The sequence below is a fragment of the Chrysochloris asiatica genome, unplaced genomic scaffold, assembly GCF_000296735.1.
Source record: "Chrysochloris asiatica unplaced genomic scaffold, ChrAsi1.0 scaffold00028, whole genome shotgun sequence".
NCBI lineage: Eukaryota > Metazoa > Chordata > Mammalia > Afrosoricida > Chrysochloridae > Chrysochloris > Chrysochloris asiatica.
In genome coordinates this window covers 17,399,786-17,408,974 of record NW_006408546.1, presented here as the reverse complement: position 1 = coordinate 17,408,974, position 9,189 = coordinate 17,399,786, and positions in this window count along the sequence as shown.

Genomic DNA, 9,189 nt, shown 5'->3' with positions numbered 1-9,189 from the left:
GACATCATATTTATTTAAAAAGTACACCTGGAATTGTGATTAGGATTATATTTAATTTATAGAATGATTTCAAGGAATAAAAATATTTTGAATGTTAAATTATCCTATTTTAAGAGCATGAAATGTCTCCCTTTTTATTCAATAATTTCCTATGTCCTTTAATAGCGTTTTAAAGATTTTCCATAGAGGTCGTATGTGTACTTACTTCTGCTAATTTCTAAACTCTTTCTTTCTTGCTCATGTAGACAATTTCTTCTTTTTTAAATTACATTACTTAGTAAGTAATGGCTGGTATAGGATAATGGTATTGATTTTAAAGGGTTGCTCTTATATCTGGATACTTTCTGAACTTCCTTATCAGTTTCAGCCGATGTTTGCTGATTCAACTGTTTTTTTCCTAAGTAAATGATTATATCATCTTAAATAATAACAGTTTATGTGATTATTTACAATCCCTATACTTTTTATTTAAAAGAATCTAGACTAGAGGGGAAAAGCTTCCAAATCTATTTTATAAACCAGCACATTAAAAGAATAATAAACCATTACTAGCTTTGTCAATCCTTAGAATGTCAGGAAGGTTTAAAATAATTCATCACATTAATATGTCAAAAGAGAAAATTATATAGTCATTTCCTTGGATGATGAGTATCTATTTCTGATGTTTATTAAGTTATTAAGTGCTGTCTCATCAGTTCTGACTCATACTGACCCTGTATAGGGTTTCTGAGGCTGTGAATCTCTTGTGGGAACAGAAAGCCTCATCTTTCTTCCTCAGAGCAGCTGGAGGGCTTGAACCACCGACCTTGTGGTTCACAGTCCAGAGCTTATCGTACAGAGCCAGCTGATTTCTTAACAAGATAAATCAGAATAAAATCTTTGGACTTTGGACTAGTACATTTTTATTGGCAAAAAATTTTAAAGTGTTTCTACTAATGTCAAGAGTAAGACAGGATGCATAAATGAAATTAAAAGATACAGGATTTGTTTCAAAAACTTTTGGAAGCCACTCCCCTGCCCTTAGTGTTATCACTTTCATTTAACACTTTTCTGGAAGGACTAGCAATTCCAAAAAATTTTTTTGCAAGTTTTGCATTATGAAAATATAAAGAATTCTCTTACCCATGACACTAAAGATCATCTTGTTAAATATTGCCAAAAATCTCTACACTGCAACAAATAAGCACACTCACTTCTGACTTACTGTTATGGGTAGATTCTAAAGGTTAGGTCATTATGTGAAACTGGTGTTATTTGAAAGTTGGGGACCACACCCCGTCTTTGGCACTGTTGTTCCCCCTCACTTGATCTGTCACCACTCATTGGGTGCCCCTGGCATGCCTCAGGATGCATTTGGCATGGCAAGCCAACCATCCCCTCCGTACCCTTCCTACCTCCATGAGCTGGGAGTGATGCTGGTGATGGTGGTTGTTAGGTGTTGCCCTCTGCCTACTCTCTCCATTGCCAGCCCTGAGCAGAACACCTCACTTGTCTTTTAGCCACCTAGTATCACAGCTCCACAGGGCTTCTTCCCCCTCTCCCCACCAATCTCCCCGGCACCTTCAGGTCCTAGCCCAGCCTCCCTCTACTTGTCAGTAGCCTTGTGTTGTCCTGTGGTCATCTTGCGCCCTCTGTGACCTGACCAAGATGCCACAAATGAACAAGAGAAGGCATCCAACAGCCAATTAGCCATGATCTTCCAGCAGCGGGATCCTCAAGCAACGGGATCCTCGAGCAGCGAGATTCTGAGTCCTGCTGTGGTGCTGTGGGTTAATGTGCCAGACTCCAAGGCCATTTTAACTGCAAGGAGCAGAAAGCCTCATCTCTCTCCCGCGGAGGGCCTGGTGGATTTGAGCTGTTGACCACGAAGTTCGCTGCCAAATTCTTAACCACTACACTACTAGGCCTTGCACCTTCAACATGGCAGATCGGGTAGACATGTAGTGAGGAGCTCCATCAACAACAACACAGAATACTGAGCCAAGAGGGCTCACAAGATGGTGGTGGAACTCTGAAACAAATATAAAGATATGTTTGGAGGATCGGAGGATAGGAGGGTTTACAGCTGGGGAATTTGCAGGAGAATCCAGAAATCCATTGTTTTCTAGATCAAGACACTCAGCGGTTCCCAGAGCCAACATCTTGGGAGAGAATATCTTGATTATATCAGGAATGATAGTATCAGGAGAGAATATCTTGATTGTGTCTTGATTATATCAGGACTGTATCGATTGACATCGAAATTTAAAGTGACAGTATCAACATAAAACCAAACGACCACCACTCATCTGTCTGTTGTACTGTGGTGGATTGAGTTGCTGTGATTCTGAGGGCTCTGCCACCGGTATTTTAAATAACCAGCAGAGTCACCCATGGTGGACAGGTTTCAGATGAGCTTCCAGACAAAGACAGACTAGGAAGAAAAAGTGATGAACTGATTCTGAATCACTAGTCACTGAAAACTCTATGAATAGCAGATGAATAGTAGAAGAAGATAGAAGAGGAAAAAAAAAAGAATAATCTGATACAATTTGATGAACTTGACCTACACCTATGGTTGCAGTAACCCAAAAGAAGGAACAAGTCCTTACAGCAAGGGTCATTCCCACCCCCTCCACACACAGTGTAGACAGGGATGGGCAACTTGGACATTGGTTACCAAAAAGGGCGGGGGGGGGGGGGTTACTACAAAGGCAAGAAGTGACTGGCTTACAAGCTTTCAAGAGGGAACCTAGATCCAGAGAGCATGGGGGAAGGTAGACTCTCCAGTGAGTAGTATCCAATCTGTCTGATGAAATGCAGATAGGTCTCTTGTGATACAACAGTGAATAATTGTTATCAGGACTGATTATGAGGGTTGGAAATGTACAGGTAGACATTTTATAGCAAGGAGAGCAGTGATTAACATTTCAGTCTAGGAGTGGAGGTCCCTGGGACCATCAATATAGAGAAGAGCGGAGAGTGGGACCTTATCCAGAGAAGCCTGAGATGGAGGCAGAGATGATGACGTGGAGAGATGGAGCAGCTGGAGACTTTAGACCCATAGAGGGAGAGGGGTTGTGTGCTGACGACCAGCGTGCAGGCTTGTAGTGTATACCCTTTGGTTGGTTGATGAGGCATGGAGGGAACTGTAACCATGGCAGTGAAATGATATACAATAGAATGAATGTAAAACTAATGTTCTCCCATGTAAACTATCACATAATTCACAATAAAACATTTAATAATAATAATAATAAAAAGACAATGATACTGTGTGTCATTAAAAGTTCCTGAGCATGTCTATGGCTCCTCTATATGGAGATGATTAGATTTTATACTCTGGTATTCTTGAAGACAGTCAAGCTGACGCATTATATCTTTTTCAACAATTAGACAAGAAGAGCCACCAGATTGCCAAAGAGATATATTACACTTTTGTCAATGCCAAGTTTGATACCTACAGCATGAACTAAGTGGACAAAGAGGAGCCCTTTTATTTATATGTCCATAAACAAAAAGATTAACCTCTGGAGGTGCTGATTTAAGAACATGGAAATAAACAGAGAACTGCAGTTTATTGTAGTTTGCAACTGGATCCTCATTGTCCTTGCTTGGATGCTTAAAAGCTCTGCCTGCAGCAGCAAAATTAGTGAGACAAAGCAAAACAAAACATATCCTCAGACATACAATCCTCTTACTTTGTATATGCCTCTTGTCATAGAAACACTGCTCAGAGTAATATTGTTGATATTGATAAGTGCCATGAAGTTGGCTCTGACTCAAAGTGGCCCTGTTTAGGGTTTACCAAGGAGCAGCTAGTGGGTTTGTTTGAACTTCCAACCTTCTGGCTCATAGTCCACAACATTTTTTGGCCAGAATACTTACACAGGTTAAAAGATATCCACCCCTACTCTTGAAAATGTTAATATTATGCCTAAGATGAAATTTTGTGAAAATTCTCCTCTGTTTTAAATGACATGGAACACAGATTTACTACTTCAAAAAAAAAGAAATGCAGCCGTAAGGAAGGTGTTGATATAAAATCAGATGACCTTAGACGTGATTACTGTGCCTCAAGGTGACACTGGTGCTCTATTCAAGTACAGTATTGCATATAGTCCTGATTGTTTAAGAAGCTTAATGAATCAGTCCCTTGTACATTTACACACACAGCTAGATAAAATGAAACATCTTGCAAACGATATTTTATGGGCTGAAATCAAGTATACATCTCTGGATGAAGAATCTGATACAAAATATTATTATTTGATTATTATATGTAATAACTAAATGGATATTTTGTTGCAGTTGCTTTGTTATTGCTGTGGGTGTTGCTTACAATATTTAACAAAATTGGGATATAATATGCCCACAACCACCCCATCCTCACCCCCACCACCCCATAAAGGTTCAGGAAAAACTGCTGGAGAGGGAAGCATGCAAGATTGCAAGATTGGAGTAAGAGAGAGTGAATTGAGAAGGTCAAAACAACATAAAATATTTCCACAAAGGATTCTGGGAAAGAATTTAGCCAAACAGTAGCCTGGGCCAGGAAAACAGCACACCCAACTCCTGACTCCAGGGTAGCATCAGTTAGAACCTATAACTATTATAGTTAACAGCTATGTTCTTCCTTTAGATATGTTCTCCTCTCTAGCTTTGCCAAAACCTTGAGGACCCTTCCTTCATGTGTTCTTAGAGGCCATTTTCTACACAGTCATCATGCCTACAAAGTGCTGCCTCCCAACTGGATTGATTTTACTTGTCCTAAAGGAGCTCTGGTAGCATAGTGGTTACGAATCGGGCTGCGAACCGCAAGGTCAGCAGTTTGGAACTACCAGCTGCTCCGCGGGAGAAAGATGAGGCTTTCTGCTCCCGTAAAGATTTACAGCCTCGGAAACCCTGTTCAGGGTCGCTATGGGTCGGAACCGACTCGATGGCACTTAACAACAACAACAACAATAGGGCAACATAAGTTTCCTTTCACACTAAACTATCTTCTGAAGAACTTAAAAGTGCAAGAGCCAGAGCATCTGTAAAAGATTTAAAAGGGGGGAAAATGAAACAAATGACTGCACAATCATAAATAGAAAAACAACAACTCTGTAATTAGTTGTTTCATGGTGACCATAATCCATGGAATCACTAAAATGGGCTTTGTTTGTATTGAACAAAAAGCTATTGAATTGCAACTAATGTTAGAAAGGATGCCTTCGAGCTGGAAAATTCTATTAAAAGTCTGAGTAGTGACATACATTTTTCGGTCTGCTGAAGTAACTCAAATAAGAGCAATAACCATAGAAAGCAGGTTATCTCTTAATTATTTACTTATTTCCCAAACAGGAGTGTGTGCTTTAGTAGGAGAAAAGTGAAGTGTGTATATTAATGACAACCAAACTAAAGTGTGCCAAGATATAGTGTGCCAAGGTAAAGTACACACTAGAAAAGTAGCTTTGCTGCCCAAACCCTAATGATTCTTTTTGGAATTTGTTTCTTAAGAACTTTAGGTATGTGAGTTAAACAAGTCTTCCAAACCATTGGCTTATGTATACTTCTGATACTGATAATACTCATATTTTTCAGATGCTCAATTGTTTTAAAAACTTGACAATAACTATCTAAGGTACAGCAAATGGTCTCTTTCTGATGAGAAACAATGAAAGAAAAAATCAAGGAATCAATGTAGATGAGTGTGTGTCTCAAAAAGTGTGTAGTTATTGAGATCACAAGAACTTAGATGGTGCCCAGCCAACACTTAGTTCTTTAAACATTCTAATTGAATCCTGATCAAGAGGGAGAATTATGAACACATACTGTTGTTGTTGCTGCTGTTATTGTTAAGTACCATAGAGTAGGTTCCAACCCATAGCAACCCTGGATAGGGTTTCCATGGAGCAGCTGGTGAGCTTGAACTTCCTACTTGGAGGTTCAAGCAGACCTTGTAGTCTCTTTGAACCTGCATTAACCCACAGCACCACTCCAGGATTATATATATATAAGGAGTCCTGGTGTGGCGCTGTGGGTTAATGCACCAGACTGCAAAGCCATTTGAACTGCAGGATCGGTGGTTCAAGCTCACTAGCTGCTCCTTGGAAACCCTATACATGGTTGCTATGGGTCACAACTGATTCAACAGCACTTAACAACAACAACATATATCTATAAAAGGACTCCTGGTGTGGCTCTGTAGGATCAGCACTGGGCTGTGAATCACAAGGTTGGCAGTTTAAACCCACCTCTGAAACCCTATACAGGATCACTATGAGTTGGAACTGACTCAACAGCATTTAACAACAACAATATACAACACACACACATACATGAGGGTGAGTCGAAAATTATCTGCGCTCTGGCTGTAGAATTTATTTTAATCAGTGTTTAGAAAAGACTAGCATATCATTTTCGACATAATCTACTTGCTTTTCAGTACACTTTGTCTATCTGCCAACAAACTTTCACATTCTCTTATTAAAAAATATTTTAGGCTGAGCTGTGAGCCACAAACACACTACTGCCTTCATTTCGTCATCAGAGATGAATCTTCATCCTTGAAGTGCTGCTTTCAGGGGACCAATCAGGTGAAAGTCCAGTGGAGTTAAGATCAGGACTATAGGGAGGATGCTTTAATATCTCAAAACTCAGTTTTAGCAGAGCATCAGCAGTGTGGGCAGAGATGTATGGACAAGCATTCTCATGCAAGATCACAATGCCCTTAGAAAGCAGTCCTCTGCATTTAATCCAAAGTTTAGGCTTCAGCTCTTCAGTGAGTAACTCACTGTAATGAGCACTGTTGATTGTTGAACCTTTTTCCTGATAAGTGTTCCAATATTAGAAAACTAAAATCCCAGAGAAACAACTTTCTAGCTGATGGTTGACTTTTGAACTTTTTCTTGGTCTGCAATTGAGAATGTTTTCATTCTGCACTCTGCCATTTGTTCTCAGGCTCATAGTGATGAATCCATTACTCGTCACCCATAATGATTTTTTTAAGTAAACTTTTACCTTCCTTCAGGTATCAGTCCAAATTTTGTTTGCAGATGTCCAAATGCTTCTGTTTTTGCTCTTCTGTGAGTTGTTTCAGTACCCATCTGGCACAAAGTTTTCTAAACCCAAGCCTGTTGTGGATGATTTCATAGGCAGAACCTTGACTGATTTGCAAATGATTTGTCACATAATCCGCTATCACTCATTTATTCGACACAATCATTTCATATGCATGCTCAATATGGTCATCAGCTGTGGACATTGATGGGCATTTTAACATAACTGAAGTGTGGATAATTTTATACTTACTCTTATGTATGTGTGTGTGTGTGTGTGTGTGTGTATTGTGGCTATGAGTCCAACCGACTCCATGGCATGTAACAATAAAACAACTGTTAATTGATGGTACATGGAGGTGATTGTAACCATTATAATGAAACAAAGTATATGATTTGTTTAATGTAAACTGATGATCTGCCCTGTAAACTTTCACTCAATTCACAATAAAAACTTAAAAAGCAAATGTACCCAGATATCATTTTAAAATATATTATATATTGCTTTGAGAAACTTTAACATTATGCACAAATGCAGAATATTTTAAATATCACTATACAAAATAAAATTATATTTTTGTTATCCTTAAAAAATAAAAAAGGTTAGGAAAGCAATACCATTTACAACAGCTACCCAAAGGATGAAATATATAGGAATAAATGTAACCAGAGAAACAAACGACCTACACAAAGAAAACTTCAAAACACTACTAGAAGAAACCAAAAGAGACCTACAAAAATGGAAGAATGTACTACTTCCTGGAGACGAAGATTTAACATTGTGAAAATGTCAATACTGCCCAAAGCAATTTACAAATATAATGCAATCCCAATCCAGATTCCAACAACATTCTTCAAAGAGATGGAAAAAAAACTGTTACAAACTTTATATAGAAAGGAAAGAGACCCAGGATAAGCAAAGCATTGCTTAAGAAAAAGAATAAGGTTGGAAACCTCTCACTCCCTGATTTCAAATTTTATTACACAGCTACAGTGGTCAAAACAGCTTGGTACTGGTACAATGATAGATACATTGATCAATGAAACAGAATTGAGAGTCCAGAAATTAACCCATCTATATACAGCCAACTGATTTTAGACAAAGTGCCTAAATATATTGTATGGGGAGGTAATAGTCTCTTCAACAGATGGTGCTGGCAGAACTGGAAAGCGATATGCAAAAGACTGAAATAAGACCATTACCTCACACTTTATTAAAAACCAACTCAACATGGATTAAAGACCTAATTGTGAATCCTAAAATTACGAAGGTCATCAATGAAAAAACAGGGAAATATGTGAGGGCTGTAATTCAGGAAATACACATACTACCAAACATTTTGAAAGCTACACAAATAAAAGTAGACAAAATAGATGATTGGGACATACTAAAAATTAAAAACTTACGTGAATCAAAAGACTTCACCAAAAGAGTAAAGAGAGAACCCACAGAACAGGAAAAAATCTTTTGCAATGACACATCGGACAAGGGACTAATATCTAACATATATAGGAAACTACAACACCTCTACAAGAAAAAGACAAATAACCCAATTAAAAATGGGTACAGGATGTGGACAGACACTTCACCAAGGCGATCTGGGCTGCCAACAAACATATGAAGAAATGTTTACAATCACTAGCCATTAGAGAGATGCAAATCAAAACAACAATGAGATATCATCTCACACCAGCAATAACAGCAAAGATCAAAAAAGTAAAGACAATAAATGCTGGTGGGGATGTGGAGAGACTGTGATGCTCTTCCATTGCTGGTGGGATTGCAAAATGGTCCAACTTCTCTGGAAAGCAATACGGGGCTTCCTCGGAAGGTTGGAAATAGAAATATCCTATGATCCAGCAATTTCTCTACTTGGTATTTCCCCACAAAAAATATGAGCCATAACACGAGTAGATGTATGCACACCAATGTTCAAAGCTGCACTATTTATAACAGCAAAAAGATGGAGACAGTCTAAGTGCCCATCAATTGAAGAATGGATAAACAAACTGTACTACATACACACAATGGAATATTACGCTACCTTGAAGAACACCAAGGAAGCTGTAAGCCACCACATAACATGGATGAACCTTGAGGACATTATATTGAGTGAAATTAATCAGTCACAAAAGGAGAAATACTGCATAGGACCACTATTGTAAA